The sequence below is a fragment of the Mustela putorius genome, unplaced genomic scaffold (genome assembly GCF_011764305.1).
Source record: "Mustela putorius furo isolate JIRA1106 unplaced genomic scaffold, ASM1176430v1.1 tig00003834_pilon_pilon_pilon, whole genome shotgun sequence".
Lineage (NCBI taxonomy): Eukaryota > Metazoa > Chordata > Mammalia > Carnivora > Mustelidae > Mustela > Mustela putorius.
In genome coordinates, this window is record NW_025421987.1 from 50,938,428 (window position 1) to 50,950,151 (window position 11,724).

At 37.7% G+C, this 11,724-nt stretch overlaps 1 protein-coding gene across 1 annotated transcript in view; it reads right to left on the reverse strand.

The window, feature by feature from the left end:
* The window catches only part of PLSCR4 (phospholipid scramblase 4), a 45,268-nt gene extending 34,299 nt beyond the window's left edge, over window positions 1-10,969 (reverse strand). Inside the window, 2 exon segments of the mRNA XM_045088485.1 lie at window positions 10,322-10,460; window positions 10,831-10,969. The gene's annotated coding sequence lies outside the window, so the exon portion shown is untranslated.
* Between the last annotated feature and the right edge of the window lie 755 nt (window positions 10,970-11,724).

The following is an 11,724-nucleotide window of genomic DNA, read 5'->3' on the forward strand; positions in this document are numbered from 1 at the left end:
CTGTTGCTACATTTTTGGTGAGCATAACATAACTCATAGAGATGTTGAATCACTGTGCTGTACACCCAAGACTAGTATAACACTGTTTGTTAATTATACTCAAATTAAAAAATTTAAAGAATATGTCTGACATAAATCCTACCCTAATAGGCATGGGTTAAACAATTCAATCAAAGGCAAAGACTGGCAGAATGGGTATAAAAGGAAAAAAAAATGGCCCAACTATATGTAGTATATAAGAGGCACAGTTTAGATTAAAAAAAAAAAAACACACAGGTTGAAAGTAAATGAATCAAAAGGTAACTACCATGTGAGCAAGTGCTAACCCGAAAGTACAGTGGCTATCGACTTTAAGACAAAAACTATTACAGGAGACAAAGAAGATATCTCACACTAATAAAAAGATCAATTCACCAGGAAAATGGAACAATTATATATATATATATATATATATATATGTGTGTGTGTGTGTGTGTGTGTGTGTGTGTGTGTGTGTACATAACAAGAGGGCCACAAAATACACAAGCAAAACTGGGCAGAAGTAAAGGAAGAAATAGGCAATTCAATGACAATAGTTTGAGACTTCAATATCCCATTTTCAATAATGAATAAGATGCAGCCTGGACACAAGGCTCCAACACAAAAACCACAGGATCATGTCCTGAGTGGAAGGCAGATGCTTAACTGACTTAACTGACTGAGGTACATAAGTGCCCCTGTACTAGAACTTCTAGCCAGTTAGGTTAGAAAAAAATAATAACAAAAGGTATTGAGATTAGGAATGAAGAAAGTGACAGATCTTACACACAGACATTCACAAGGAACTGCTAAAAATTATTAGAACAAATAAACAAGTTCAACAATGTGGCAGGACATAAAATCAATATGCAAAAATCAGATGTCTTCTATACACTGGCAATGAATCAAACAAATAGACCAATTCCATTTACAAAAGTATTAAAAAATAACATATGCAGGAATAAAATCAATGAAAAAGTATAAAATCTATGTATTGAAAACTAAAAAATAATGTTGAAATAAATCAAATAAGATTTAAATAAAAGTACACAGTTGAGATGACAATACTCCACACTTCAACTATACATTTAACATAATCTCTATCAAAATCAAAGTTGCCTTTTTTAAGGAATTGACAAGCTAAACATAAAATTCATAACAAACAAAAGACAACTATAACAAGCCAAAATAATCTTAAAAACAAAGATGGAATTGACAAGCTAAACATAAAATTCATAACAAAAGACAACAATAACAAGCCAAAATAATCTTAAAAACAAAGAACAAAGATGGAGGATTCACACTTCTTGATTTTAAAACTTACTACAGTTTTTCCAAAGAGACATCCAGATGGTCAAGATACATGAAAAGATGCTCAACATCACTCATGATCAAGGAAATACAAATCGAAACCGCAATAGATACCACCTCACTCCTGTCAGAATGGCTGAAATTAGCACAGGAAGCAACAGATGCTGATGAGGATGTAGAGAAAGGGGAACCCTCTTACACTGTTGGTGGAAATGTGAACTGGTGCAGCCACTCTGGACAGTGTGGAGGATCCTCAAAAAGTTAAAAATAATGCTACCCTATGACCCAGCAACGGCACTACTATTTACCCAAAGGATACAAAAATACTGATTTGAAGGGGCACCACATGCACCCTGATGTTTATAGCAGCATTATTAACAATGGCTGAATTATGGAAAGAGTCCAAATATCCATTGACTGATGAATGGATAAAGAAGGTGTGGCATGTATATATGTGTGTGTGTGTGTGTGTGTGTGTATAATTACTCAGCCATCAAAGAATGAAATCTTGCATTTACAATGATGTGGATGGAACTAGACTGTATCACACTAAGCAAAATAAGTCAGTTAGAGAAAGACAAATATCGTATGATTTCACTCATATGTAGAATTTAAGAAATAAAAAAGAGGAAGGGGAAAAAAGAGAGAGGGAAGCAAATCATAAGAGACTCTTAACTAGGGGCACCTGGGTGGCTCAGTGGGTTAAGCCTCTGCCTTCGGCTCAGGTCATGATCTCAGGGTCCTGGGATCGAGTCCGGCGTTGGGATCTCTGCTCGGCAGGTAGCCTGCTTCCTCCTCTCTCTCTCTGCCTGCCTCTCTGCCTACTTGTGATCTCTCTGTCAAAAAAATAAATAAATAAAATCTTTAAAAAAAAAAAGAGACTCTTAACTACAGAGAACAAACTGAGGGTTGATGGACAGGAGGTAGGCAGGGAATGGGCTAAATGGGTGGTGAGTATTAAGGAGGGCACTTGTGTTGAGCACTGTGTGTTATATGTAAGTGAAGAATCACTAAATTCTACTCCTGAAACCAATATTACACTGTATGTTAACAAAATGGAATTTAAATAAAAATCTGAAAAAAAAATTAAAATAAATAAATAAATAAATAAATAAGTAAATAAAGCTTACTACAAAGCTACAGTAATCCAAATAGTGTGATACTGGCCTATGTTAGACATGCACACCAGTGAAACAGAATTGGATGCCAAGACTATTCAATGAGGAAGGAATAGTCTTTTCAACAAACTGCTGGGAAAACTGTGTATCTATATAGAAAGAATGGATTTGGACCTCTACAACATCCCATACAAAATAATTACGTGAAAATGGACCATAAAACTAAGAAATTTTAGAAGAAAAATGGGAGCACATCATCATCACTTTGGGTTAGGCAATGGTTTCACAGATATAACACCAACAGCACAGGCAGCAGCAAGAAAGAAATAAGTAAACTGGACTTTCAACAAAATTTTAAAAGTTTATAGTTCAAAGAATACTATCAGGAAAATAAAAAAAAATAATCCACGGAATGAGATAAAATATTTGTATATCTGATAAGGGACTTTTATCTAGGATATAGGGAGAACACTCAGAACTCAATTAATAAAGACAAATAACCCAACTAAAAATAGGATTTGGATACTTTTCCAGGGAAGATGCATGAATGCCAATAAGGACATAAGAAGATCCGCAACATAATTAGCCATCAAAGGCATGCAAATCAAAACTACCATCAACTTTTCACATCTACTATAATCAAAAAGACAGACAATAACAAGTATCAGCAAATACGGGGAGATACTGGAAAATCCTCATTCACTGATGGGGGAAATGCAAAATGGTGCAGTTGCTCCAGAAAACAGTCTGGCAGTTCCTTGAAAGATTAAACATAGAGTTTAATATGGTTAATACAGTTAAACATATGATAGCAATTCTATTCCTAGATACATACTGAAGAGAAATAAAAACAAACATTTTCACAAAATGTGCACATAGCAGCATTATTTGAAATAGCCCCCAAATGGAAACAACCCCAAAGTCCATAAACTGTTGAAGGGATGAACTTTGTAAAGTGGTATATCCTTACAATGGGATATTGTTCAGCTGTAAATGGTAATAAAGTCTAATACATACAACTTGAATGAACCTTGAAAACATTAACCGAGTAAAAGTCTGTCACAAAACACCACATACTGTCTGATTCCTTTTACATGAACTGTCCGGAATAGCAAGTCTATAAAGACAGAAAGGAGATTAGTGGTTCCAAGGGGCTGGAGGAATAGTGACAGGAATGCGGAGTGACTGCTATTGGGCATGAGTTTCTTTCTGGAATTATGAAAATCTTCTAATATTAGACTGTGGTGAAGGCTGCGAAACTCCGTTGAGTACAGTAAAAAGCAAGAAACTTCAGGTAAGTGAATTGTATGATACGTAAACTATATCTCAGGTTAATAAAAGAAAAATAGCTGATTAATATCCCACAAGTAAATTTCGGAGCAAATAAAATTATCAGAGGGCCAGCATTTAAAAGTAGGAGTCAAACCAACAAGATACAGTGATCCTAAACATCACTGCACCTGATAATACGGCTTCAAAATCCATGAAGCTAACACTGACAGCACTGAAAGGAGAAACAGACAAGTCTCCAGTTATCGCAGGAGACTTGAACACTTAGTTCCTTCTTCAGTAATCTAGAGCATCAGTGGAGAGATAATCAGCAATGATACTGAAGAACTAAAATATCAACCAACAGCAATATTGATCGAATACTCCACTCAACCACATCAGAATACCCGTTCTCTTCAACACATAGAAACTTTACCCAGACAGACTATATTCTGGGTCATAAAACAAACCTTTAAAAATTACAAAGAATTTTTTTAAAAAATTACAAGGTGGGAGCACCTCAGGAGCTCAGCACCTGAGCTCTGTGGGTTAAACCTCTGCCTTTGGCTCAGGTAATGATGTCAGGGTCCTGGGATCGAGCCCCGCATCAGGCTCTCTGCTTAGCAGGGAACCTGCTGCCCCTTCTCCTTCTGCCTGCCTCTCTGCCTACTTGTGATCTCTTTCTGTCAAATAAATAAATAAAATCTTAAAAAAAAAAAAATTACAAGGCACCTAAGTGGCTCATTTGGTTAAGTGGTTCCTTCGGCTCAGGTCATGATCTCAGGGTCCTGGGATCAAGATCCATTGTGGGCTCTGCGCTCAGCAGGGAGTCTGCTTCTCGCTCATCCTCTGCCCCTTTCCCCCACTCTGCAGCATGTGCTCGCTCACCCTCTCTCAAATAAGTTAAATCTTTAAAAAAAATTACAAAAGATTAAAATCAATCAAAGTGTATTTTCTGACGAAACTATAATGTAGCTGGAAATCACTAACTGAAGAGTAATGCCAAAATTTCCAACCGCTTAGAAATAAAAACAATACACTTCTAAATAATCCATACTAAAAAAAGACATCTCAAGGGAAATAAGAAAATATTTCGAACTGAATGATAAAAATAGGTCATGAATGTGGTGAACTCCCAGAAGTATATATATTTTCCAAGGATTTTATAAACTGAAAGTTATTCATATAGCAATTTCCCCAAAGAACAACCTCATGCGTGGGTTTCAACTACAGTTAATACAACTTCCTCAGGTAGCTGAAATACTACTGATATCATATTTTATTATCTACTTGCAAACTGATTGATTTACATTTACATTTACTTCACAATATTAACAAACAATTTCCTTCTCCCCTTAAAAATGTGATTGTCCCATGTTAAATTTATCAAAGTCAATAGCTTTCTGGGATTTAGCTATTGCAATGATCATATATTAGATTCTGTGTGGGGTCAATTCTTCTCACAATAATGAAATATTCTGTAAAAACACTGCATACATAGGTTAAGGACTTTCCACATGTATCACAATGCAAACAGTATCCTGAACACAGCAAAATCCACCTCATCGTGCCTCAATAAAGTCATCACCTGTTTAAAAATATCTTATTATCCTTCCTTGGATAAAGGCCTAACACTGCCATCAGAAAGAAAAAAAAAATAAGTAAAGGGATAAAATACATTTCTACTGGGAATATTTAATTATTCAAATGTAGAAACATAATATGCATATGCACAATATTACAAACAACTAAGAAAATGATTCCAAAAATCTGGGACATAATCAAATTTGCAGATCTTTTATTTCTTTTCTACTGGGAAAACTTTTCAAAACTTTTATGAGCATATAAACCTCCAACATTAAAACAGTACAAAAACAACTAAGATAATAAAATTGAAATAAAATTAACACTTTCTACAGCTGAATACAATAGTGGTATTTTGTGCAGATTTTTTTAGCTGGATTGAGTTGCTAAGGGTATTTTTAAAGTAAATATTCTTTGATTATGACATTAAATAAAGTTTTTTTAACCTTTGCTAAAATGCTACTCAAAGTTACTTAACATAGTAGAAATTTTTAAAAGATTATAAGATATGCAATTTTCCTACAAAAACTTTCCAAATACTAATTCATCATTTGATGTTAACATTTCCAAAATAAATGTAGAGTTTCTCTGCCTTCTTAATCCAATATTAACAATATTTAAGAAGGTCAAATTTGCTAAATATGTTATTAAATAATATGGTCCAGTTTGTTCTCATGAATGTAAATACTACAAAATTTTCATCACTTTGAAACTGAAAAAACTATGCAAATATTTTGTAAAGAGAACTTTAGTCACATAGAACACATACAAATAAAAATGTGCTAGGTATATAAGCATGAAGTTTTGAGCAAACTGATTTCCAAAGTTCCTTCCCACACAAAAATCTGTAGTTTAGCAATCAAGTACAATATTCTCAAGGAGGAAGGAGGGGGTGGTGCTTGTGTGGCTTAGAGGGTTAAGCATCTGCCTTTGGCTCAAGTCATGATCTCAGGGTCCTGGGAAGGAGCCCTGCATTGGGCTCTCTGCTCAGTGGGGAGTCGGCTTCTCTCTCTGTACTCTCCCTCTCTTTCTCTCAAATAAATAAATAAATAAAATCTTAAAAAAAAAAAAAGGAGGAATGAGGTGTATAAGAAATTTGGAACCATTCCAAATATGCCATATAGCATATCAGACCAGGTGATGCTGACATTGCTAATTTAGTATCACACTCTATCAAAAAGCTAGGGGACTTCTTTCTCTAAGAAGGCTTGAAACCTATGAGGCTTGAAACCACTTCCCAAGTGATTCTGATATATCCCTCACCACACTTCCATCCATCTATAACTACAGATCTATGCCCTCTCTTTCCCAAGTAAAAATCCATCTTCGAAAGGAATCATATCTTAATAAACTAAATTAAATCTTCAATTTACTAATGCAATACCTATCTAATTTTTTCCTCAAACCTCATTGGTAAACCTAAGTAAATCTCTTCTGAAGTTCAAAAGAAATCCAAAATACGCTGTAAAACTTTTAAGTAATACATTTTCCTCTTTGTATAAGGAATCTAATCTAATAGATTTTATAATCTGAACTGAAAAAGAATAAAAATAAAACTGACAACATACTCTCTTGTAATGTATCTGTAACTATTTAGTTCACCAAAGTTGAAATGTTTTACACACACTTCCAAGTATTTATAGACTTTAAGCCAAAATCTTGGCTCTTGTAAGTATGTATAATTGTGTTGATTAATTTTTTGGGTTTCTTAGTTACTAGGGAACTGGATAGTTGAGTGGGCTCAACATGAATGAATTTAAGTCCAATGACTGTCAAGAATTTAGTCACTTTCTGTTCCACACCATGGCAACTTAATAGGTTGCTGTCACACAGAGTTAAAAAACTATCCTACTCAAAAAGCTACTACAGAGGCATTTACTTCTTGTAGTACAATTTTATTTTTCCTTTTAAGCATCTGTCTCTCATCCTGAAGTACTGTAAAGGTTAATTTTCATTTTAGTACACTGCTGCTGAAATACATAACGAACATGAACACTCCTGCATTTTTTTGTTTGTAAGAAAGTTAACAGGCTGTGAAATCCCTCAGGCAAAAGTTTTCAGTTGTGTGTCTCTAAGAAACATCATAGCACTCAATATTTTTTTTTAAAGATTTTATTTATTTATTTGTCAGAGAGAGAGATAGAGAGCACAAGCAAGCAGTGTAGCAGGCAGAGGCAGAGAGAGAAGCAGGCTCCCCACTGCAAGGAGCCGGACGTGGGACTCAATCCCAGGACCCTGGGATCAAGACCAGAGCCGAAGGCAGTGGCTTAACCGACTGAGCCACCCAGGCATCCCCATAGTACTCAATATTAAGGAAGGAGATAAAGGAAGAGATTTTTCAAAGGCAGAAGCTGAAAGAGGACATTCAAAAATAAAGTAAATAAGGAGAACAATATGGGAAGCTTTATGAAAGAAAATATATATTTTCTACATTGAATGACAACTAATATATCCAGAAAGGAATTATTCTATATAAATTACTATACACTTCCAGGATCTTTATTATTTGTTACTTTATTATTTTTCCCATTATAACAACATCACTTTTCCCTTAGACACATATATATTATAGAAGAACATGGAAACACATAATATAATTTAGTCTAGTTCTACATTATTTACAAAAATGTTGTTACTGTATATATTCTACCTTTATATATACTGTTTCAGCTTGTTTTTTGTGTTCCAATGTATATTAAAATTTGGACATATTTTCACTTTAGAACATTTAGAGCTATCAAATGTTTTAAACTATACATTAAACCACCTTTGGATGTACCATAAATTATGTAACCAAATCCCAACCAATGGTTATGAAACTGTTTCCAAGTTCTCTGTATTACCAACAATACTACTGCGAACATCTTTGACACAGATTTTTACTTGCATGCTTAAGAGAATGATAAATTCCAATAACTGAGTATTTGTAAAGTTTAATAGTTATCGCCATAAAAAAGCTTTATCAATACATTTCCACTGAGAGTTTGTTAGACTGTATTTGTCTTATCACATTATCAACAATACTGAATATTATCAGACTTTCAAAATCAGTAACATACACAAAAACTCTTACTTTAATTGCACTTCGGATAATTAACCTGGCTAATGCTTCCCATTTGCATTTCTCTTGCTTTGAACTGACTCGTTATGTCCTCAAATTGACTGTTGATTTTAAAAATCTTGATTAGAGTTCTAGGAATACTAATATAATTAGCTCTTTTTCTGTTAACAATTCCCTATTTGTAATAAGAACTGTTAGTAAGCATGTTCCTAAATAGGCTGTAGGTTTTTTATCAACCTCATCACCCACATGCCAAATTCACAAATACTCACTTAGGTTTTCCTCTTTTACTTTCAGGTTTCAAACCTTTAGATTAAAATTAATAAGTCATCTAGATTACATTTGTGTACTAAGAGTAAGAAAGTTTCAGTTCTAGTATTAGTTTTCCCAAATAAATGCCTGATTATTTAAGCATGATCGATTACATGTCATTTCTTCCCCACCACATGATTTGAAATGTTTATACAAGATGGGATTGGGAGGGAGACAAACCCTAAGAGACTCTTAATCTCAGAAAACCAATTGAGGGTTGCTGGGAAGTGGGGGAGAGGGGATCGGGTGGTTGGGTGATGGTCACTGGGAAGGGGATGTGCTATGGTGAGTGCTGTGAAATGTGTAAGACTGAGGAGTCACAAACCTGTACCCCTGGAGCAAACAACACATTATATGTTAATAAAAATAATTAAAAAAAATAAAATGTATGTTTATAAAATGACAGCATTCCTTTATTCTTAAATCTATCTCTTCAGTTTCATTGTCTTGTCTGTTCTATTCCTTATTCCATTGTCTTTTAATCACTATACATTGATAATACCCTTTATTATGTAGTAAAACATACTACTGTTTTTCCACATGGGCTTAACAGTTGACTTAGAAACAAAAAAAATTCAATTAGGAATCTATTCAATTTATATATTCTCTTAAAGAATTATATCTTTAGAAAAATACATTTTATTGCATTTTTACTTACACATTCATTGTATTTTCACCATCTAGTTTGACCTTTTTTTAAATAAGTTTTCAATTTCATGTTGTTTCAGGATAAATTGAATGTTCTATTTTGTTCAATTGTACTTTTTTAATGTAACATCTATTGATATCTGTTAGATGCAACTGGGCACTTCACTGAATTCTTTTTCTAGGATATTTTTAATTGCTTCCTACAGACATTCAAGATACATAAACACATTATGTGTAAAAAGAGGTAACTTAGTTTCTTTTTTTCCTAGTCAGAATGTTAATGTGTTCCCTTGCCTGAAACCACTGCCCTATACAATTAACAACAACATCACAGAATGTCATGAAGGGCATTCTTGGCTTTTCCAATCTAATGGGAATGACGCTAGTATTTCAAAATTAACCAAGACCATGGAGTAAAATATTAAATTCATACTTTTTAAAAACATTTTAAAAAATTTTTTATTTATTTGAGAGAGGGGGAGATCACAAGTAGGCAGAGAGGCAGGCAGAGAGAGAAAGGGAAGCAGGCTCCCCGCTGAGCTGAGAGCCCGATGCGGGGGCTCGATCCCAAGTCCCTAAGATCATGACCTGAGCTGAAGGCAGAAGCTTAACCCACTAAGCCACCCACGCGCCCCAAATTCATACTCTTAAGTAGGTGGGAAGTCAATCTTTTATATATGTGTAAATCAATCTTAATGCCTAATTCGCTTCACCTGTACTCGTTTTGGTAGCTACATTTTAAATACATAGAATAAAGTATAGAATAAAGAACTCAATTGAACTGTAGATCCTAAGATAAGAATGCTGGAAAATAAATGAAAGGAAAATCCAAGTCTTGAAACACAAACGTTTAATTTTTACAGAAACATCATAAGTACACCCCTGAATAAATTACACCTCCCCAGTTTGTCTGCATTTTTAAAATGGGAGCAGGGTTCTCTCCTGTAACCCCCGCCCCCCCCGCCCGCCAAATTCGTAAAGTAACCGCAAACGCTCTTACCTGCGAACCCACCTGGAGGGAGTACCTGAGTGCAGCGCCAAGGGAATGTCTGTGAGAGACGCAAGGGGAGTCGGATCAGGCAGGACCCGGCCTGCGGGACAGAGACCCTCGAGTGGCGAGGGCGGCCCCCAGCAACGCGCTAGAAAGGAGACCCGGAGGGCTGGGAAGCGCAGCCAACTCTTCCAGAGCGCATTTTTGCTTTTGCAGAACGATCTTTCCAACAGCTTTCATTCCGGCGCCGCAGCCGCTCACGTCCAGGGGGCCCCGACCCCCAACCCACGGCTGGAAAGAGGATCTGTCTGTCCCGCCGCGTCTCCCGGCAGACGCGCGCCTGGAGCCCCGCAACTCCCGCACCACCTGAGGATGCACCGCGCCGCGCAGGGGGCGGCCGAGCACCAGCCCAGGACGCCGCGCGCCCTCGCATCCGCCAGCCCCGGCCTCCCCTCACCACCCAGGCGGCCCTCCAGCCTCCCAGACCCTGTTCTTCGCCCGCCCCCGGCTCCACTCACCGCGGGCCCGATGTCCTCTCCGCACCCGCGACGCCAGGCCCCAGGGTCTAACCTTCCCGGCGGAGCGGAGTAGAGAGGAGGGACAGGGGAGGAGAGAAGGAAGAGGAGGACGTTTCAAATGGAAAACAAACGAGAGCCCCGAGGGGAGGGGGCGGTGCGGGGCTCAGGGGCGTGGTCCCGGCTCGCCCGGACCCTCCCCCGGGGCCAGCGGCCGCGCGGACCTCGGACCCCAGCCCCCGCGCTTGGCCCTCGGCCGCGGCGGGTCGGTTGTGCGCGAGGCGCGGAGCGCCACGGCTGTAGGCGTCCAAATGAGAAAGGACGGAGAGGGGGACACGGAGAGAAAAGTTGTCAGAGCTCTAGTGTGAGGTGAAGAGGGAGGTAAGGGCCTGTCGCCGTTTGCCTCTAATCAGGGAGGCAGGTTCCGTAGCCTGTGACAGAGATTACTGTGCCCGGAAAGGAAGCGAAGAAACCACTGTTTCGCAAGAGCTCGGTTAATTTGCATCTGCTCCCACCCCTCAGACCCTTGGCTTGGAGAATTGGCCTTGGCAATGCAATGCTCCTGGAAACACTCGGGCGCGGGCCCAGGCATTCTGTTTGCTTTTCCACAGGGCTGGAGGAGGCCGATTTGATGTTGGAGGGAGGGAGTCCAGGAAAAAGAGAAAGGGAGAAGTGTTGCCTAGTTTTTTGACCTTGGTAGAAAACTGTCATTCGTTAATACCATTGTTCAGCACAAATGCTTCCTCCCCACCCCAAACTCCTGGGGTTCAGCTAGGGTGGTCCATGGGGAGAAGCACAGTCCACTGACTGGAGCTGGGGGAGTCTAAAAAGGTCCCTGACGTTATAAAAAACAAAACAAAACAAAACAAAAAAAAAAAACCAAACAAACACAGAGCT